Below are 22,707 nucleotides of genomic sequence, written 5' to 3' on the forward strand. Positions count from 1 at the left end.
ACAAAACTGGGTGACTGGGCAACAAAATGGCAGATGAAATTCAACGTTGGTATAAATTGCATAAGTAATGCACATTGGACAAACAATCTAAACTATACATACAAAATGAAGGAGGTTGAATTAGCTGTTAACACTCAAGAAAGAGATCTTGGAGTCATTGTGGATAGTTCTCTTGAAAACATCCACTCAGTGTGCAGCAGCAGCCACAAAAAGCAAACAGAATGGCTGGGAATCATTAAGAACGGGATAGATAATAGGCCAGAAAATATCATGTTACCTCTATATTAATCCATGGTGCGCCCACATCTTGAATACTGTGTTGCAGATCCTGTCACCCCATCCCAAAAAAGATATATTGGAAAATGGAATGGTACAATAGATGGGCAACTAAAATGATAAGGGGTCATGAAACAGGAGGAGAAATTAAAATGACTGGGAATTTTCAGCTTAGAGACGACTAAGGGGAGTATACGGATAGAGGTCTATAAACTCTGAACTGGTTGCGAAGAAACGTCGAATAAGGAAAATTTTATTTAATCTCTTCACATAAACACAAGAAACTCGCAGTCACCAATTGAAATTAATAGGCAGCAGGTTTTAAACAAACAAATAGGAAGTATTTCTTGCACACAATTTAAAGTCAAACCCAGCGGAAAACTCTTTGCCAGGGGATGCTGTGAAGACCCAAAACTATAACAGGATTAAAAAGAAGAACTAGATACATTCCTGGAGAATAGGTCCATCAGTGGCTTATTAGCCAGGATGGGGAGGGATGCAACACCATGCTCTGAGTGGTCCCTAGCCTGTTTGCCAGAAGCTGGGAATGTGGCAACCGTGGATGGATCATTTGATGAATCCCTGTTCTGTTCATTCCCTCTGAAGCACCTGGCCTTGACCACTGTCAGATAGACCAGGGATACTGGGCTATACGGGACCATTGGTTCTGACCCAGTATGACCATTCTTATGGTCAAAATTTAATTATTAATAATTAAAATTGTTAGTACAGAAATACTCCTACATAATGTACCTCTCAAGGTAGCAACAATGTGAGATAACAACCTAGGCAAATAAGCATGTTTAAAAATCTTGCCCTACTAGGAAAACATATTTATCTAAGTTTTTCATTCCCAGTCACAAATCTAGCATTCTGGAGCCAAGTCACTAAAATATAGTCAAACAAACAAATGTTTTGTTTAACATGCCCCTCACTCTTTTCCCTCCACCGCACTCCACTCACCGGTGTTGTCCTTTGGTCAGTGAAGACTCAGAGTTCAGAGGTGCTTTCCACGTAATGTACACCTCCCCAGGTGGGTGGTTCGCGCGGGCAGAAAGAAGGCACCTTGCTCGTTCCTCCAGCTGCTCACTGTTCCACTCTGGCCAGCACTGGGGGACTGAAGAGAGGACACCTGGTGTTACGGCTCTTGTTACAGTTGCTAATCACCAGTTGTGTGTGTGTTAATAATCACTTTTCACAGCAAGTCTGGCAAATTTAAGACCTGGATGGGGTGGGGATTGAGGCACTGCGGGGGGGCAGGGCCAAGAGGGATGCAGGGCTGGGGTGAGACAGCAGGAGGCCAGGTGCCAATGGACGAGGGGCCCTGGCTACCGCTATGGTCGGTGGGGGTGGGTGGTGAGGATAGGTGGCTGGGGAGTCAGGACCTGCTGCTGTGTGGTCAGGGCTGGGGGATTGGCATCCACTGCCATGTTAGCCGGGGGTTGGCACTCCAGGGGTCCACATTTGCTGGCCACGTGACTGCGGAAGGGGTAGGTATCGGTGTCCAGGGCCAGCATCCGCTGGATCCCAGGGTTGGCACCTGATGCCATGTGACCAGAAGCCAGGGATTGGCACCAGTCTGGCCAGCACCCACAGGAGCTCAGGGGTCGACCTCCAGGAGCAGTGTCCAGGGTTCAATGGCCAGGGCTTGGGGGATTCGGCGTCTTGTTATTTTTTCTTTTTTCTCAATGTTGCGTGGCCGGGCTGTTGCGCGCCTGGGGGCTCAGCGAGCCACTACCTGGGATGGTGCTTGGGGTCCACCACCTGTTGATTGTGCAGCCAGGGGCTAGGGGTCAGGATCCAGAGCCAGCACCCGCAGGAAGCTCTGAGGCCAGGGATCTGCCACCAGGGCAGGCAGCCGGGGCTGGGGAGCTGCTGGAGCCCAGGGACAGCACCCAGGGACAGCGGGACCATGGCTGGGGTTTCGGACGTGTGCCTTGCCGGGGATCAAGCAACCTGGGGAACAGTGGCTTGCCCACCGGGATTGGGGGTTGACGCCATAGTGCGAGAGCCAGGGATTGGAGCCTGCGGCTTCTGCGCTGCCAGGGGTTGGAGCCTGAAGACACCGTGGCTGGAATGGCCAGGGCTGTGAGGCCAGAGATGGAGCTGGGGGGTCAGCGCTCTGAGAGCCCTGACTGTTGGCACCTGACGCTCCATGGATGGAACCCTGGTCTGCAGCCAGGCCCAGGCTCCCTAAAGTCCCCCTTCATCCCAGGTTATGAGAAATTACCTTGCTCCTTCAGCGTCGTTCCCCACCTGTTCTCCAGAGACCATGCAGGAGCGGCGCATTTTCCAGGAAGGCAACAGGGGGAGGTGAGGGAGAGGGGCTGATGCTTTGCATGCTGTCAATGCGAGAAAATTGCTCGTTCCTTTAACAAACCATTTCACCTTTGGTATGTTTCCTACACCTGGCTGTATGTTCATTAGTTGCAGTCCACAGTGGACATGCCAAATGATTATCACGATAACCCCAGTAATACAGTGCTGGGAGCTCCACCATGAGTATTTATTCAACTCACATCTGCTCAGGATGTTAAAGCTAGTGTTTTCACAGTGCTCTGTTGCGAGGACCTTTCCTCCTGGGTTAGGGAGCCTCTCAGTTGCATTGCCTGGCATAAGTATGTACCCCTCATTGGTTGGAGCTTGTTTCGCATCCAGATCTATGGCCCTCTGGTCAGACTGATTTGCCCTGGGTTCATGGATTGTGGTTATATAGAGTCTTGGCTTGTCCATCGTGAACCTCCTGCTTGGTTAGAAATGTGTCTCTCTTTTCCTGGCTAGTTCTGCATATACTAATAATGACAACCCGCCCTCACTAACACAAGAACTCTGTGGTGAATGGAAAACACCCCCATCATATAGTGGACCATAAATGATATCAACTTCTCCTGATGGCTAAACACAGGAGAGATTAAAGGATCCGGAAATGTTGTTTTGAATGGTGACCAAAACCCAGGACCCATTTCGCTGCCATGCTTTTGTGCTGCAATGATTCCAGGACTACTTGCTACTGGCGGTGGGTTGTGTTGGACGTTGGTAAAGTGTCCTACCGTGGAGGATGTGGAACAAGGCAGCCCTCCCCGGAAAACCCTTCTGCAAAGGCTTTCAGGGAGAGTACCTCCAGGAGAGCTTCGATGGAGATGTCCCTGGAGGATTCCCGCTCCATCCCCAGACACATTAACAGACTTTTCCAGTAGCTGTACTGGCTGCGAATGCATCCCAAGTCTTCAGGGCAAATCAAACATTAAACACTATTGCTTTTAAACCCTGTACTGTAGTTACAAATGTGCAGAGGTACCTTCTCCAGCTTCAGGGTTGGGGATCCCACCTTCAGAGAGTATTGGCTCCAGGGTGATGAAAAGGTCCTGGCTGCTGGGGAGAATAGATTCACCTGCTGTGCATCCTCCTCCTCCTCCTCATCCACAAAATCCTCCTCCCTCTTGCGTGAGACTTCCCCCTTGCAGATGTCCACGGACAGTGGTGGGGTAGTGGTAGGGTCCCCCCAGAATGCTATGCAGCTGATCATAGAAACGGCTTGTATGGGGCTCTGACCCAGAGAGACCATTTGCCTCCTTTGTTTTTTTGGTAGGCTTGCCTGAGCTTCCTTAACTTTCATGCGGGCACTGCTGTGTGTCCCTGTGGTAGCCTCTCTCCATCATGCCCTGTAAGATTTTGGAAAATATATTTGCATTTCTTCTTTTTGATCGGAGTTCGGCCTGCATAGATTCTTCTCCCCATACAGCAATCAGATCCAGTATCTCCCTTTCGGTCCATGCTGGAGCTTGTTTGCGATTCTTGGGGGACTGCATGGTCACCTGTGCTGCTGAGCTCGCCACACTGACCAAACAGGAAATGAAATCCAGAAGTTCCTGGGGCTTTTCCTGTCTACCTGGCTAGTGCATCGGAGTTGAAAGTGCTGTCCAGAGGGGTCACACTGGAGCACTCTAGGATAGCTCCTGGAGACCAAATACATCAATTTGCATCCACACTACCCCAAATTCAACCCAGCAAGGTTGATTTTAGTGCTACTCCCCTCATCGGGGAGGAGAACAGAAGTCATTTTAAGAGCCCTTTAGGTCGAAGGAACGGGGTTGGTTGTGTAGACGCAGTCATTTTAAAATTGACCTAACGTGGCTAAAACCGACCTAACCCCATAGTGTAGACCAGGGCCTGAGGGATATGATAGAGGTCTATAAAATCATGAGTGATGTGGAGAAAGTGAATAAGGAAAAATTATGTACTTGTTCCCATAATGTAAGAACTAGGGGCCACCAAATGAAATTAATGAGCAGCAGGTTTAAAACAAATAAAAAGAAATTCTTCTTCACGCAGCGCACAGTCAAATTGTGGAACTCCTTGCCTGAGGAGCTTGTGAAGGCTAGAACTATAACAGCGTTTAAAAGGGAAGTGGATAAATTCATGGAGGTTGTTAATTAATGGCTATTAGCCAGGATGGGTAAGGAATGGTGTCCATAGCCTCTGTTTGTCAGAGGGTGGAGATGGATGGCAGGAGGAGAGATCACTTGATCATTACCTGTTAGGTTCACTCCCTCTGGGGCACCTGGCCGTTGTCGGTAGACAGATACTGTGCTGGAAGGACCTTTGGTCTGACCCAGTATGTCCGTTCTTATATTCTTATGTTCTTATGTCATAGACTTGTGGATTCCAAGACCAGAAGGGAATCACTGTGCTAAGCTAAAATGACCAGTATAACACAGGCCATAGGACTGCCCTGAATTAATCCCTGCTTGAAACAAGAGCCGATCCTCTAGAAAAACATCCCCATTTTGATTTTTAAAACTGTCAGTGTGACGGGAGAGCAGGCTTGTAGGGGGTGGGGGAGAGATCCCAGTGACGGAGAGCTGGGGTCGTGTGGGGCTCCCATGCCAGAGCCAGTGGGGAGGTAGGTGACATGGAGAGCAGAGGCCAGGGCAGATTCGGGGTGTACGGGGTGACTCCCAGCAGTGGGGGGAGAGTGTGACAGATTTTTGTTACTAAGCTGCCTGAGGCGTCAGGTGATCAGGCTGAGGCTGCAGGCTCGTTAGGGGAGGAGATGACGAAGCACACCAAGTGTCTAAGTTTTAAAGCTTTATTAATAAAACAGCAGCAGAGAGCGCTGGGGGTTCCCATGTCACTCAGAGGAAGGAAGAAAGCTGTTAGTGCCCCAAGCCCTAACCCCCTTTTCATACTCACACCCGCCACTACCTGAGGCTGGCCAAGCCGGGGTGTAATGTAAGAAGAAGAGGGGGAGGGGTGGACAGGAGTTCTTGTCCCATTTACGTGTTGTCCAGGGGTCTGCTGTTTTTCTCCGACTTGCTTTGGCTCTCGGGAGCGTTTTTAAGTCCTGGGTTCTTCTGGGGGTGTTTCGTTCAGGGGTCCTCTGTACCTGGTGCTCTTTGTACCAGTCCAAACCGGCTTTCTGTAGCCTCCTCAGCTTTCCCAAAACACACCAGCTCCACGGATGTGAGGCTGTTTTCCCCGTCGCTGACCTTGCCGTCTCGCTCGTTTTTGCAATCTCTGCGGCCCTGCTCAGCTTGTCGAGTGCCTTGACCTTGGACTGAGGCCAGCATCTTCGGAGCTGAAAGTGTCGAGGGTAACCCGTTCTCTGCACTCTTCCTTCCTCCCCCTTTGGCCTCTCGCAACCTGCAAAGGAATCGTCCACTCCACTCTCACACCTTTAACCCTTCCCAAAATGCCTTGCGATGCTTGCAACAACGTTAGCAACATACAGTGCTGATCTGCCTCCCCAAGGGACTGAGGGAGGGGGCCATTGGGTTGTGACAAGGTGGGGAGCATGTGAGCAAAGACCGAGGGGTGATCAGGGTGGGATCCAGGCAAAGGGGGACAGGGGCAGCTGCAGAAGCATGAGACGTGCGGAACGGGGAAGGGTAGAGTGAGGGGTCCCAGCAAGCAGACAGATTAAGGTTGCTGGGTTTAATGGGGGTGTGGGGGAGGTGCAGGTTTGCTTTGAGTGCATCAAGGCAAAGGATTTGGGGGCATTTCCCGTTGAGGCATGTGCCTCGGTTTCCCCACCAAGACACAGCTCCCCGGTCACTACTCGTTATAATGGCTACGCCGGATCACTCGGCAAATCTCTGCGATGAGATCCCAGTACTCGTCGAAGGAGATTTTCTGATCGTTGTTGGCATCCACAGTCTTAAACATGTCCAGCGCTGCCTTCCGGTCCTCTGCGTTCTAAGCTCACAAGGAAACAGCAAGTCACTGCTGGGGGACCCATCGGGCACGGTGGATCAGTAACGGGCTTTACTGCCATGTGTGGTGTGTTGTGCGCGCTCCTGCCCCCTGCTGCAGGGGGTCAGACTAGCAGGGGCTCCCCACACACAGGGGTGTGGGTGGTGTGTGTGTAGAAGTGAGATACATGTCAAGCTTGAGGCCCATTGGCAGGGCTGTGGGGAGCTGGTCTGGCATAGCAGGGGGGTCAGGGGGTCAAGGATTTAGTGCCATTGGCAGAGCTGTGCGGAGCAGCGCTAACTCCTGGGAGAGCAGGGGGATGTGGGCCGGGATCTGAGGGGCCCCAGCAGAGCGCTGTGGGGGGGGGAGCCAGGGCTGGGCTCATCGGGGTCTCTGGGTTGGGAGTGAGGGGCACCCGCAGAGTTGTGGGGGGGATCCCCGGGCTGGGACAGCAGGGGGCTGTAGGTCGGGATTGAGGGGCACCAGTAGAGCTGGTGGGGAGCCCAGGGCAGGGGCAGCAGGGCGCTGGGAGGGCAGGGCTGAGGGTCACAGAGAGACTCCCCCCCCACTCCCTTTGCTAGGAGCCAGTGGCTGATGTCTCCAGTTGCCTTGGGGAGCCAGTAGCCGGGTCTCACCGTGAGCTGATGGCTCAGCTCATTGCTGAGCAACGTCTGGAAAGCCGCCTGGTCCAGCTCCTTGGGTCCCTCGGAGCCCTCGGCGTATCTGTTAGAAGCTGCCCACGATGGCATGGAGGCCCCTTTCCAGCTCAGAGCCCTCCTCTGCCATCTCGGCCGGCTCCCTTCCACCTCCAAAGCAAAGGCAGCTGCCGTCAGTGTGGGCCCACCGGCCCCAGAGACCTCAGCTAGGAGCCCCTGTCCTGGGAAGGCTGGGGAGTACCTGCTGCTGGGGATACCAGACCTGCTGCTGTCTGCGGGAGGGGAAGGATGGGGGCATGGGGGGCTACAGAGATAGATGGGGCCCAGCTCTGCTATGGTGATGGTTGAGCATCACTTTGTGATAAAGGTCAGCGACTGTACGGGCTCTCAAATCTACCTATGAACTCACATTGTCTTGACATTTTCCCACCCAGCTCCACATCTGAACCTTCATCTCCTTAGGCCTCAATAACCCAGCTGTAAAACAGGGGAAACAGTCCTAATCTTGTCTAGTTAGATTGTAAACTCCCTGGGGCAGGGCCTGTCTCTCCCTGTGTGTCTGTGCAGCGCCTGGCACAACGGGGCCCTGATCTCAGCTGGGGCAGGGACTGTCTCTCCTTGTGTGTCTGTGCAGCGCCTGGCACAACGGGGCCCTGATCTCAGCTGGGGCAGGGGACTGTCTCTCACTGTGTGTCTGGGCAGTGCCTGGCACAACGGGGCCCTGATCTCAGCTTGGGTCTATGCAGCATTTAACACAGTGGTGCCTCCTGGTGCTTTTGGAAGAAGATGAGAAGTAAAGTGGATTAAGCCCATGTTCTCTTCTAAGAAATTGGCCAGATCCTGGACGGGGAGGAGGCGAGGGCTTGAGGAGGGGATGAAAAAGGTCTGAAGAGGTGATGGGGCTGCAGGCAGTGGACTGGTGCGGGGAGGGGAAGAAGACAGGGCTGTTGCGTGTCATATTTCACTGAGCCGGTGTTACAGGTTTCGGAGTAGCCTGTGTAGTGAAGCCCTTGCAGTGTGGGAGGTAGATGGTTGGTTTCCGGGAGTTGCAGAGGCAGTTTCAGAATGTGCTCTTTCAGTTCCAGAGTTCTCTGTCACGCACCCTGAGTAGTTTCCCCCAGTGATTTGCAGCAGAGAATAGCTCCAGTCACTTCCCCTCCCTGATTTCTGTTCTGGGGACTCTGGGGACCGAGGTGTAAAAGTCAAATCAGCCATAGCTCCAGCTGAGTCAATGAGGCCACATCCCCAGCTAGTGTGAATCCCCTCGCTTGGCTGGAGTCTAATTCATACTAGCTGACCCGTCTATCAGGTGAATCATGTTGTCAACTGCACAAGGGTCACTCTCTTTCCCAGGGAAAGACTCCATGTGAATTATGCCAGGGCACCTCCTGCAGTACAGCATTGACACTGTGCTGCTTGGAGCAGCACAAAGGAAAGGAAAGAAAAGGGCCATTCCATTGAGTAGCCCGTCTGGAACAATCCTCAGTTCGTGTATATAGATTTCAAACTGCCAGGAGATCCTACTAAAAGCAATGAATATTGGATGTCAAACTCTCTTTTTTTGGCTTTAAAATCTCAGCCATGGTTTTAAGACTTTAGCACTAGCAAGAGCTGGAGCTAAGGTTGCCTGGGAGTCTCCATTCTAATCCCCCTCTTCAATTGCTAATAACTAGGCTTGAAAGGATGAGATTTTTATCCGGAGATGTGGGTAAACATTGATTTCACTGTACACACATAGACCAATGAAAAATATTTCCATTGATAAGAATCGAAATTTACAAATCAGCAAAGTAAGAAAAATGCTGCTTGAGAGTTTGTTTTAAGGTTCTTTATTTTGTACATTTTGGCATATGATGTTGACAGTTGGTTTTTAATGGTTATAAAGCTTTAACCTTTTTGGAATCTCAGCATCTACTATCAATGTCTACGTAATTATTGTCTCTTTGCCATATTTTTCGACAACTATAAAAATAGAATTCCAACAAAATTGAAAAACATACTGAAAACCCAAAATTCTGTGCAACTGTGAAAAGTGAAATCAATAAAAACAGAGAAAAATGCTAAAAAATAAACATTGATGTTATCCATCAAAATTATTAAAAAATTGAATTCTTCCAAGCTCACTGATAACTAAAGAGACCACATGTGCCAGTTTCACTGGATAGCCTGGATGTCTCATAGGATGTCCTTGTGTCCAGGGAGCGTGTGATGCTGTGTATAAGAAAGGTGACCATTTATATCACTGTTATCACTGTTACACAATTACCCTAAATCTAGGATAAGAATCACAGAACTGTAGGACTGGAAGGGACCTCGAGAGGTCATCTCAGGGGTGGGTAACCTTTTTGGCTCGAGGGCCACATTGGGGTTCCGAAACTGTATGGAGGGCTGGATAGGGAAGGCTGTGCCTCCCCAAACAACCTGGCTCCTGCCTCCGCCCTATCCGCCCCCTCCCACTTCCCACCCCCTGACTGCTACCCTCAGAAGTCCCGACCCATCCAACTCCTCCTGCTCCTTGTCCCCTGACTGCCCCCTCTCAGGACCCTCATGGCAGGATTGAGTATCATGTAATGTGTCAATGGAAAAAGTTAAAATCTATGAAGTATGATTATCCAGGTTAAATTCATGTATCATCTTTGTATCTAAAATGATGACTATTGGCTATGATTTTGTATCTGAAACATGTGTTTTCTTCCTGGGTGACACCCCCTACATAAAACAACAAGGAGTACTTGTGGCACCTTAGAGCAGGGTTTCTCAACCTGGGGGTCGGGACCCCTCTGGGGGTCACGAGGTTATTACATGGGGGGTCGCAAGCTGTCAGCCTTCACTCTAAGCACCGCTTTTCCTCCAGTGTTTATAATGGTGTTAAATATATAAAAATGTGTTTTTAATTTATAACGGTGGGCATACTCATAGGCTTGCTACTTGAAAGGAGTCACCAGTTACAAAAAGTTTGAGAACCACTGCTAGAGACTAACATTTATTTGGGTACAAGCTTTCGTGGGGTTAAAACCACGGCAGCAGATTAATGGTATTGAAAAAAAAGTAGGAAGATATATATACAAAGTACAAGAAAACATGTTTTAATTTGTAATGCAACCCCCATCTTTTCATGTACTGTTATATAGATCTTCCTACTATATTTTCCACTCCATGCATCTGATGAAGTGGGTTTTTAGCCCACGAAAGCTTATGCCCAAATAAATTTTAGTCTCTAAGGCAGTGGTTCTCAAACTTTTGTACTGGTGACCCCTTTCACGCAATCTCTAAGGTGCCACAAGAACTCCTTTGTCGGAGAAAAACTCAGTTCTCGCGTTTTGTTTGGGTGCCAGCAAAATCAAATACTTTATTCTGTTTAGCAGCTATGTGTTGATGGCCCACTAAAGTGATAAGCAGGTTATAAAAACCTGTACAGGACAGAACAGAAAAGTGTCCTCATCTATAACTCCAAAAATGAAGTCACCATAACAATGAGTTATATCAGGAGCACTGCGCACAGAAATAATTATAGCTGCCGATGTATTTCTATCATAAACCCACTTGATTCTAAGTTTCTGATTCTTAGTCTTTTGGACTAAATTCTTTCACATCTGGTTCCTGCCTGGGGACGTTATTCTGGAAAGTTTTGAGCTAAGAACTATTGAATTGTTTTTAAGAGCAAGGACAGTAGGGGGAAAGTATGGTAAAAATTACTCTGGAAAAAAGGGGAATAAAGGCATTTGCGTGGAATTAAAGGATTTAGCCACAAGGTGTTTAGCAAAGGAAGGTGAATGAAGAAGCAGAAGAAACTTGGGGTTAAAGACCTGACATGAAGTTGTGCAGTTAAATACTGAAAGTGACTCTAACAGTTTAAATGACGCAGAGAGAGGATGTGGTTGGGATGTAGATCAGAATCCTCTACGGTTTCTCCTACGGTAGTTCAGCAGCACAAACACATTTACGCTTTCAGGCACAGGGTTGCTCTGGAAAAACAGATGCAAATCAAACCCCATAAGCAGGCTCAGTGCACGGAGATAAAGCCACACTCGAGCTCTAGCTGTGCCACTCTCCCATCACCCAGCAGCTGCCCAGAACCATGGAGCATTGGGCTCTCTAGAGGGGCAGCCAGGGGTGAGCTAGGTCTGGCTGTGTGGGGACTGGCAGACGTCCGGATACGTGATCACCCAGGGAAGGACCAGTCTGTCCATGCTGCTCTCCCTGCAGTGGGGCTGGGTTACCAGGGGCCAAGTCTGGCATTGCCACAGCCCCTTGTTTAATAGCTGCTGTCTGTCTGCAGAGCATCCGTCCCAATGGGAACAGACACGCGGCTGCACAAACCGATGTCGCCTTGGCTGCATTTTATTTTTGCAGTGGTTCACTCTCGCATGTGGTGCTTTGTTCCCAGAATGCAACGTCTGTGAGTCTTGAGGGGCAAACCTCTCAGGCCAGTACAGTACGACCTCATTGTTTCCTGGTTCTCCCCCGTCTGTCTGTGTCCATCTCTTCTACTCCAATTGGCAGCTCTCTGGGGCAGAGACGTTCTTCTTGTTCTGTGTTCGTACATCGCCCAGAACAGTGGGGGCTGGTCTGTGACTGGGGTAATAATAGACTCATTGAATCAGATCATAGAAATGTAGGCCAGGAAGGGACCTCAACAGCTCGTCTAGTTCAGTCTAGCACAGCGGTTCTCAAACTGCGGGTTGGGTCCCCAAAGTGGGTCAAGACCCAGTTTTAATGGTGTGCCCAGGGCTGGCTTAGACTTGCTGGGGCCAGGGGCCAGAGCAGAAGCCCGAGCCCCACTCCATTTTGTCTGCGCTCCCTTCTCTCCATCCCACTCACGCACCATGTGCAGGGGGGCAGATGCTTTGGCTGCAGATCCTGCTTCCTTCCTTTCTTCAGTATCATTTTCCTTGGCATTAAGGTCCGGTCCTTGGGTCAGGGAATCCACCCAGATCAGCCAGTGAAATCCACACAGCCACCCAGCCAGCGGTGGGAGATTGTCCCCTTCTGCTCTCTGCATCCCAGAGGCGCAGGGATAAATATACTCCTCCTTACTCTACCGGTGGAGACTCTCACCTTCCCCTCTCTGTACAGAAGTGGGATGTAAACACACCCAGGATGTACTTCCTATGAATGCACAGCTGCTCACACAAGCAGAGCTAGAGGTGTGGCTAAGGGTTAGTACAGTACGTGCACCTGCAGCGACAGCTAGTGGTTAGTTATACAAAGAGCAGTGCATTGAGATGGCATGGCCTGCTAGGCACGTGTTGCCAAGGCATGAACGCAAGACAGGCCCCTGGGTGCTGTCAGAGATAAGACCCGCCCCTGACTGGGTGACACACTGCTTGAGGTTTGATCCAGAGGCAGCAGAAACTATTAGAGGGAGCTGTTGTGTTAGTTAATTCCAGTCGCTGAAAGCCTGTGCTGTGGCGGAGATGTCCACCCTCTGTACAGTCTGCCCACAGGTGCTGGAACTAGGGGTGCTGGGGGAGCTGCCACACCCTCTGGCTTGAAGTGGTTTGCATCATATGCGGGGTTTACAGTTTGGTTCAATGGCTCTCGGCCTCCCCACTGTACAAATTGTCCCAACACCCCTCAGTCCGCCTCATACCAGCAAGGAAATTCTTGTGTGCAAATTCTCTGCAGCAGGGGTAGGCAACCTATGGCACGGGTGCCGAAGGCGGCACGCGAGCTGATTTTCAGTGGCACTCACACTTCCTCAGTCCTGGCCACCAGTCTTAAATGAAGCTTCTTAAACATTTTAAAAACCTTATTTACTTTAAATACACCAATAGTTTAGTTATATATTATAGACCAGGGGTTGGCAACCTTTCAGAAGTGCTGTGCTGAGTCTTCATTTATTCACGCTAATTTAAGGTTTCACGTGCCAGTAATACATTTTAACATTTTTAGAAGGTCTCTTCCTCTAAGTCTATAATATATAACTAAATTATTGTTATAGGTAAAGTAAATACGGTTTTTAAAATGTTTAAGAAGCTTCATTTAAAATTAAATTAAAATGCAGAGTCCCCGGCCTGGTGGCCAGGACCCAGGCAGTGTGAGTGCCACTGAAAATCAGTTCGTGGGCCACCTTCGGCACGCGTGCCATAGGTTGCCTACCCCTGTTATAGACTTATAGAAAGAGACCTTCTAAAAAGGTTGAAATGTATTACTGGCAGGCGAAACCTTAAATTAGAGTGAATAAATGCAGACTCGGCACACCGCTTCTGAAAGGTTGCCGAGCCCTGCTCTGCAGAGTAAGGGTGGAGACTGATTGAGTTACCTCTGATAGTACAACCGTCCAGGACTCTTGGCATGGCATAGACCGTAGCTGTACCCCACAAGGGTATCCTTCGTAAACCCCAAATGGCTGAGAACTTGAAAACTGGACAGTAACAAAACGTGAATCCCAGGGATGATCCAACCTGCTGATATTCAGAACAAAAGCAGCTCTCAGCCAGGCTTGTTGCTGTTTCAATTGCTTCTCACTGACTCAAGAGATGTTCCAGGCTTCAGAGTGACACACGTAGAACCAGGCTGCAATCTTATCCTAGAGACTGTGGTAGTACCTGGAGACCCCTGTCATGGATTAGGAGATGTTGGGTGCTGTACTGACACATTATTATTGTTCATTATTTGTGCTGTGGTATCACCTAAGAGCCCAAGTCACAGACCAGGGCCACATTTTGCTAGGGGTTGACTACACACGGTTGAATGTGCATTCTCTCGCTCCTTTGCATTGGCTGTTCAGATTTCCTGTTTAAAACTGGGAGATGGCTTTTGGTTTGAGATTGTTTGGGTACAAACCAGCCCCAAGCCTTCAAAAATCACAAGCTAGGTCTCCCCAAAATCATGAGACTGGGTTAAAAGCCAGGAAATTTAAAAAAAATGTTTTTTTTTAATTCCTTCTGGTTTTGGAGCCTTTTCTGGGTCACACTTTTTGGAATTTCCCCACAGCCATAAGGCCTTCTCTGTCTCACATTCTTTGCCGCTCAGAGGGCGACTGTTCAGTTCAACAGAGTTAGGGCTGGATCCTGATCTCAGTGACCCTGATGTAAGTCCAGAGTGACCCCACTGCAGTGTAAAACTGATGTGAGATCAGAATCAGGTTCTAACTCTTTAACGTACACCACCTACTTAGCTGCATCCCAGCTGTGCCCCCCTCCCTTCTCCCACAGCTGGTGTGTGGATAAGTTACACTGTTCAGCAAACTGTTTGGAAGTGCTATAATCAGCCAGTGCCATGAAATGGCCAGATGGTGGCGCCAGCACTGTTAACATCATTCATTATATGCAGTGTTGTTGTAGCCTTGTTGGTCCCAGGATATTAGAGAGACAAGGGCGGGAAGTGATAGCTTTTATTGGACCAATAATATCTTTTACTGCTTTGCCGAAAATACTTAATTACTCAAGAGAGCTAAATCCAAAGCTGACTGCGAAGAGTTACAGAAGGAACTCACCCAAACTGGGCAATAAAATGACAGATAAAAGTCAGGACTCCTGGGTTCTATTTTCGGTTTCTGCTAAGTGATGGGGGACAAGTGCTTAGAGCAGGGGGAAATAGAGGGCCAGGATTTCTGGGTTCTGGTCTCAGCTTGGAAAGGGAAGTAAGGAGGCAGGCGAGGTCACAGGAACATGAGAACGGCCATACTGGGTGAAACCAAAGGTCCATCTAGTCCAGGATCCTGTCTTCCGACAGTGGCCAATGGCAGGTGTCCCAGAGGGAATGAACAGAACAGGGAATCATCAGTGATCCATCCCCTGTTGCCCATTCCCAGCTTCTGGCAGAGGCTAGGGACACCCAGAGCAGGTTACCAGGAGATCAGCTGCAGGCAGTAGGAGCAGGTGGTGCAGGGGAACCAGTCCTGAGCGGGAAGAACCCAGTTGTACAGACGATTTCCTTTTTGCATGCTGGGTTTAAATAGAAGCTATAAACCAATCAGGACCTCCAGCATTCCACCAATCAGAGGCCAGGACTGGAGTCCTCTGTCAGAGTTCAGCTCCTATTCTGACAACTGTTAGCACAGGGGTTCTCAAACTGGGGGTTGGGACTCCTCAGTGGGTCATGAGGTTATTACTGGGGGTCGCAAGCTGTCAGCCTCCACCCCAAACCCCACTTTGCCTCCAGCATTTAGAATGGTGTTAAATATATAAACAAGTGTTTTTAATTTATAAGGGGGGCGGGTCGCACTCAGAGGTTTGCTATGTGAAGGGGGTCACCAGTACAAAAGATTGAGAACCACTGTGTTAGCAGGTCACTGGGTGGCAGGTTGGAAGGTGCTAATTGTGCAGTGCCTGGGGATGAGGGCTCAAGCCCTGGGGTCCCTGATGCACAGAGAAGTTATTCCAGCCGCAGGCTATATCTGGTGTCCCTGCTCACCTGTCTAGGTATTTATACCGTGCTCAGCACCCTGGTAACAGTCCAGCCTCCAATCGGTTGTGTCTGAGTGTAAGTACAAGTGGAATTTTACCTGCATGCAGCGCTCATCCTCTGTTGTATGCTTCAAGCTGCCTTCCCCCAATCACAAGGGCTAGAAACTTACTCTTCTCTTTAAAATGAAAGCTGAGATTCTCCCATGATCCCCTGACTCCAGGAGCTGGGACTTGTGAAAAATCACCAAATATGATGAGAGTTAATAGCTGTTCAAACCATAGAAAAATCTGATAATTCACAGGCCTGGAAGCTGAGTCAATATGCCTCTGCCCCAACAGCAACACTGTGGGAAAAATCAGGACTGTTTGCTACTGTATCCATCAATATCAGAGAGTTTTGTTTGATCATTGCCACAAACAACACGGCCTCGGTTCATTATCACACACGGTTGTAGCTGTTTTGTGGTCTCACAGGTAATACAATGCTACCAGTCCCTGATGAGACCCTCCACTTGATTAAGGTCTCTGCTCCCCGGATTCCCAGTAGCAGCCAATTCTCCCAAGCTCTTTTAGTCACAGAGTGAGGCCGGACATGGCTTTTAAGGTGGCTCTAGCCCCAGATTTGCCCCAGTGAGTAGAGATTTGGACATTCAGCTTGAGATGCCTTAAAAGGATCTAATTTTCAGAGGGCTGGTACTCAGCATTTTCTGTGGGGACCCAAATAGGCCTTGTGACACTTGTGGGAATCGGGATTGTGTGTGTGTGTGTGTGTGTGTGTGTGTGTGTGTGTGTGTGTGTGTGTGTGTGTGCGCGTGCGTGCGTGTGTAGGGGCTTGACAAACCCAAACGTATGCCAATAAATCCTTTAGACGGTCCTCACCCTGTATTCCCCAACTGGAGGCCTGATCCACAGTCCACTGGAGTCAATGGAACGAGGCCTGTTGGCTTGAATGGGCTTTGAGCTGGCCCTAAATACCTGCTCACAAGCCCATGCTGCTATTTGCTGGCTGTGATGTGTCTCTGCTGCAGTGCCAGGGCTGCAGCGTTCAGCAATCTGACATAACTGCACCACACGCTGAGGTTTTCCAAAGAGACTGGTGATTTGGGGAATCCCATTTGAGACCCCACAAATGGGCCTGAGTGTCAGAAAGTGCTGATCACCCCACCCCTGGAAAATCAGCCCCTTTAAGGCCTCTGAAGTTGGAGCCCTGCAAAACTCAGCCCCTGAAGTGACTAATATCTCTAGAAAATCTGGGCCCTGATTAGTCTGGGGGGGTCAACTAAAAGGCGATGGGGGTGAAATGCAGAGATGCCCATGTATAACTTTCAGCTCATGATTCATGCCATTGAAGTTCATTGGGTCTGCTCATGTTTATAGTTAGGCAGATGCTTAAGTCTTTGCAGGATCAGGGCAAGATGAATCCCTAGTAAAGCTACACAAGTGGGTAACCTGCATTCCTCCCCCCCCCACCCCCCCGGGGTGAAGGGCTGCATGAACTTGCAGGATTTTTCCCTTTGTAACTTCTTTATGGGAATCTGTATTTGGCCATGTCAGTGCACTGAATCACCAGGTGGTGGAGCTCTCTAAATGCGCATAGCTCAGTGGTCCCCAACCTTTCTCATCTGGCGGGCGCCAGACGAAGGACCGTGGCAGCAGTCGAGCATCCGTCGAAATGCCGCTGAAATTCTCTCCCCCTGTGTGTCTGTGCAGCGCCCGGCACAACGGGGCCCTGATCTCAGCTGGGGCAGGGACTGTCTCTCGCTGTGTGTCTGGTGCAGCGCCCGGCACAACGGGGCCCTGATCTCAGCTGGGGTCTATGCAGCATTTAACACAGTGGTGCCTCCTGGTGCTTTTGGAAGAAGATGAGAAGTAAAGTGGGATTAAGCCCATTTTCTCTTTGCAGAAGTTGGCCAGATCCTGGGCAGGGAGGAGGCGAGGGCTTGAGGAGGCGATGGAAAGGGCAGAAGAGGTGATGGGGCTGCAGGCGGTGGACTTAGGGGGAGAAGCAGGGCAGTTTAGTGGGAAATTTCACTGAGCAGCAGCAAAGCTGTTGCAGTGGGAGGTGGGTGCTTTCAAGGAGTTGCAGAGGCGTTACATTCAGAAGCTGTTCATTTCTATTTCCAAAGTTCTTTATGTCACACTTCCTGAGTGGTTTCCCACAGTGATTTGCAGCAGAGAACAGCTCCGGTCACTTCCCCTCCCTGACTTCTGTTCTTGGGGCTGCGGAGACCGAGGTGTAAATGTCAAATCAGCCATAGTCAATGGAGCCAGATCCCCCGCTAGTGTGAATCAGCTGTCGCTCGACTGGAGTCTAATTCATACTAGCTGAGAGTCTGACCCGCTTATCAGGTGAATCATGTTGTCAACTGCACAAGGATCACTCTCTTTCCCAGGGAAAGACTCCGTGTGAATTATGCCAGGGCACCTCCTGCAGTACAGCATTGACACTGTGCTGCTCGGAGCAGCCGAAAGGAAAGAAAAGGGCCATTCCATCGAGTAGCCCGTCTGGAACAGTCCTATATACACGAGCTGAGATTTCAAAGCTGCCCAGGAAATCTGGACATCCAGTTCCTATTAAAAGCAATGAATACTGGGTGTCCAACTCCCTTTTTTTTGGTTTTAAAATCTCAACCATGGTTTAAAGGCCTTGTCTACACTACAAGACTATTTCGAATCAACTTAGTTCGAATTTGTGGATTCGACCTTATGAAGTCGAATTTGTGTATCCATACTAAATACACTAATTCGAATTTCTGAGTCCACATTCACGGGGCCAGCGTCGACTTTGGAAGCGGTGCACTGTGGGAAGCTATCCCACAGTTCCAGCAGTCCCCGCTGCCCATTGGAATGCTGGGTAGAGCCCCCAATGCCTGCTGGGGGGAGAAATGTGTCGAGGGTGGTTTTGGGTAAGTGTCGTCATTGAACCGTCAATCACAACCTCCCTCCCTCCCTCCTTGAAAGCGCCTGCGGGCAATCTGTTAGTGCACTTTTCTGGTCAGTGACAGCGCGGACGCCACAGCACTGCAAGCATGGAGCCCGCTGCGATCATCGCCGTTTTCTCCTCCTCGCACTTTATCGTCCACCTCTTCCACAGTCAGCTGATGAGAAATTGGGCTACTTTTCAATGGTGCTGCAAGCACTGGGGGACCATAGGGGACGTTTTGCAAACATCAACGTCGGGTGGCCGGGCAAGGTTCATGATGCGTGTGTTTTCAGGAACTGTGGGCTGCTCAGACGCCTGCAGGAAGGTAGTTTCTTCCCGGACCACGAAATAACTGTTGGGGATGAGCAGATTCCTAAAGTCATCCTCGGGGACCCAGCCTGCCCGCTAATGCACTTGCTCATGAAGCCCTATACAGGCGCCTGGGACAGCGACAAGGAACTCTTCAAATACCAGCGAGCAGCGTGACCTGTGACTGTTCAGTTTCTTTACAGAGAAGCTGAATCTGCCCCTGTTTCTTTACCCACTGACTGTTGACTCTCCTCTTCGGTTACATACCCCGTTCACCCCGTTCCCCCACTTCCAACACACGTGTAAAAATAAAATACATGTCCCATTGTTACTGAAGAAAGGTTTCTTTATTCATGACTTTGCGTTAAAGGGTTGAAACTGGGAGGCAGGCTGTGCTGGGTAGGGTGTGCGGTGATGTAAAGACCGCCTCTAAACTCAAGGAATGACAGGCTCCTGCTCCTAGAGCGGTCCGCAGTGCCGGAATGCTTCTTTCAACGGAGCCTGCCATCCCTCTTTATGGAATTCTGTGTGCGGGCGGATATGTGACCTTGTGGTGGAGGAGGACGGATACAGATTCCTCAGCTGCGTGACTCAGTGGTCCAGGACAAGGACCGCTGTATAAGATCTGGAACCGCCCTCCCCGCTGCAAAGTCACATCTCCCCCGCCCACACAGATCCTGGAAACCACCTCAAAAAACGACCAGGGAGCCTACTGACTGCACCGTGTGTGTGACCCGCTGCTGATCCTGCCCCCGTGTCTGTACCCTGGGAAAGGTGACTGTCCTATGAACGTAACCACCCCCATCACCACGCCCCCATTCAAACACAGTCTTCTTTGAAAAAAACATAACGGAAACAGTAATTAACAGCAAAGCATTTCTATTAATTAAGTAGACAGTTAGGGGATGGGACTGGGATTGGGACTACTGTGAGTCTGGAAGTGAAGGACTTCGGCAAATGTAGGGTATGAGAGCTTTTGGGTACTTGAGCACTGTGCTGTGGTGCAGTGACAGTATTCACGTCCCCGGCCGCCCCTCCTCCTGATTATTTTCGGTGAGGGGGGTATGGGACTTTGTGGCAGGGGAGTGCGGTTTGCAGATACACTGCAGGGTGTCTCTGTCCTCCTGCGGTCCTGCAGAACATCCACAAGGCGCCTGAGCGTGTCCGTTTGCTCCCTCACTAGTCCAAGCAGCGTTTCAGTCGCCTGCTTGTCTTCCTCACGCCACCTCTCCTCCCGTTCGCTGTGTGAGCGCTGGCACAGAGAGACGGTCTCCCTCCACTGGCTCTGCTGGTCCGCCTCTGCTAGGTAGCAGCCCATACGTTCCTCGAACATCTTGTCCCTTGTCTTTTTCTTTCGCCGCCTAATCTTTGCCAGCCTCTGCGAGGGGGATGCTGTGGCAGGTCTGGAGACAGTGGAAGCTGTGAGATGGGAAACGGAGTGAATTCCTTGCAAAGATACATTTTTGCGAACAATTAACTGAGTCTAGGCTGTCTCTGTGAATTCTGGGTTGAGACCCCTGTGCCTGCTGGGGCACAAATCATTTTCGCGGTGGATTCTGGGTAAATGTCGCCAGTCATTCCTTCCTCCGGGAAAGCAACGGCAGACAATCATTTCAAGCCCGTTTTCCCAGAATTGCCCTGGCATACGCCATAGCATGGCAACCATGGACACTGTTTTGCCTTTTGTGTATGTCACCGTATGTGTACTAGATGCCGCTGACAGAGGCGGGCCAGCAGCGCTACACAGCAGCATGCTTTTGCTTTTGCATGACAGCAGAGATGGGTACCAGCCATATTGTACCATCTACCATACCATAAATTGGTAATAAGATGGTAATAAGATAGGCATGGTTACCTGTCCTTTTGCACTGCAGTATTTGCTGCTGTCATAAGTGCCCCTGGCCGAGCAGCCAGGGGCGCAAAAGCAAAAATTGGGAATGACACCCTGAGTCAATCCCTCCTTTTTGGTATCTAAAAATAGAATCAGTCCTGCCTAGATTATGGGCAAGTGTACTAGAGAACCACTGTATCATAGAACCAGAGAGCACAGCTGCTCTGTGTCCGATCCTGCATAAATTATGAGCTGTATGCTATTCACAGGGGGTGCTCCTGCAACAACAACACCTGTTCATTCCGTTCTTACCCCAGCCTTCCTGGGCTACCATACCATTGTCCCACCACTTCTGTGATGAAGTAATAAAGAATGCAGGAATAAGACACAGTGACTTGTTTGTGAGAAATGAGTGGAAGGAAGCCTCCAGCTGCAATGATAGTCCAGGCAGGACATTAAGGAGTGTGGATGAAGGAGCCCATCATCCCTCTGCTAGTCCAGGGGCAATTGAATCTTTTATTCACAATGAAGGGTGGGGGCTGATGGAGCTCAGCCCCCTGTTGCAATGATGAGGACGGTTACCAGCCATATTGCACCATCTGCCATCAAAAATTAGGGACAGGCGCCCTTGATCGACCTTACTGATGCTAGTCGGCATGGTTACCAACCCTTTTGCACTGCCCCATGTGCCAATAGGCTGATGATGAGGACGGATACCCATCTTTTTGTACCATCAGCCATCCATAGTGTGGGGGGGAGCAAGGATGTTGGTGTTGAGTGCTGCACCATCGCGTCTATCTGCAGCATTCAGTAAAGATAGGGTGACATGTAAAAGAGTCAACAGAGGATTGTTTTCACTTCTGGTGGTGGGTGGGGTGTGTGCGCAAATTGCCGAACTATGCCCTCACCCACCGCAGACACTGTGTTTGACCGTAGAAGCATTTGGAGCTCATCCAAGAATGCAGATACTTTTCGGAGACAGCAGGAACTGTGGGATACCTTGCGTCCTCATTCCCCCCTCCCTCCATGAGCGTCCATTATATTCTTTGGCTTTCCGTTACGCTCGTCACGCAGCTGCGTGCTGAGTCTGTGCTATGCCGTCTGTCCGAAGATTTTTTAAAAATACTTTGGACCAGGTGTAAAATTACAGTAATTACCCTAATTAGATGCAGGAGTCTCCGAGCGAGATCACCCTGAGGAGGGTCACTGAAGGAGATAGAGAGCGCATGCTGCGTGAAAGCTAGCACGAACCAGGGCCCGATGCAGCCGTGCTCGGGGAGGCAGTGCTCCCTGAGTACCTCATGAAAGCCTTGCGCGGAAAACTGTGCTACCACGGAGCACCCAATAAGGCAGCTCTCCCCAGGAACCTCCTGCTGATGCTTTTCGATTAACGCAAGGAGAGCTTCGTGGAGATCTCCAAGGATGATTTCTGTTCTATCCCCATATCTAGAGAGACCTCCTTTTCACACAGTTAAGATTCCTGTTATATTAAGAATAAAAGTTAACATGGTTAAAGCACTTACCGACTGCTCCTTCCCCTGATTCAGGGTCCGGGTTAATGGCCGGGGAGGGTTGTTGGGGGATCTCCGTGACGGTGATGAATAGATCCTGGCTGTCGGGGAAACCAGCGTTGTAAGCGCTCTCGCCTGCCTCGTCCTCCACAAACCTTTCCTCATCTTCCCCGTCCGCGAACATCACCGAGGAACTGGCCGTCGACACTGTCCCATCGTCAGAGTCAACGGTCACTGGTGGGGCAGTGGTGGCAGGCTCCGTAGCGTCCGTTTGCCGCTTTGATTTTTTGGTAGCCTTGTCTGGGGTCCTTGATTTTCACGCGGCGCTGCGTTGCATCCCGCCTGTATCCTCTGTCTCTCATGGCTTTGGAGACCTTCTCGTAGGTCTTCGCATTCCCTGTTTTGGAGCACAGCTCCGAAAGCACAGACTCCTCGCCCCACACACCGATCAGATCGAAGAGTTCCCAGTCAGTCTATGCTGGGTCCCTCTTTCTATTCACGGATAACATGAACTCCTCTGCTGGAGAGCTCTGCATCGTTCCAGGTGCTGCTGAGCTCGCCCCGATGTCCAGCCAGGACGTCAGATTCAAAGTGCCCAGACAGGAAAATGAATTCAAATTTTCCCGGGTCATTTCCTGTGTGGCTGGTCAGAGAA

The 22,707-nt window shown here is 50.1% G+C and overlaps 1 pseudogene; it reads right to left on the bottom strand.

The window, feature by feature from the left end:
• Positions 1 to 6,322: 6,322 nt before the first annotated feature.
• Positions 6,323 to 7,364, bottom strand: LOC123346323 (annotated as a pseudogene).
• Between the last annotated feature and the right edge of the window lie 15,343 nt (positions 7,365 to 22,707).

The sequence above is a fragment of the Mauremys mutica genome, chromosome 12 (genome assembly GCF_020497125.1).
Source record: "Mauremys mutica isolate MM-2020 ecotype Southern chromosome 12, ASM2049712v1, whole genome shotgun sequence".
Taxonomy (NCBI): Eukaryota; Metazoa; Chordata; order Testudines; family Geoemydidae; genus Mauremys; species Mauremys mutica.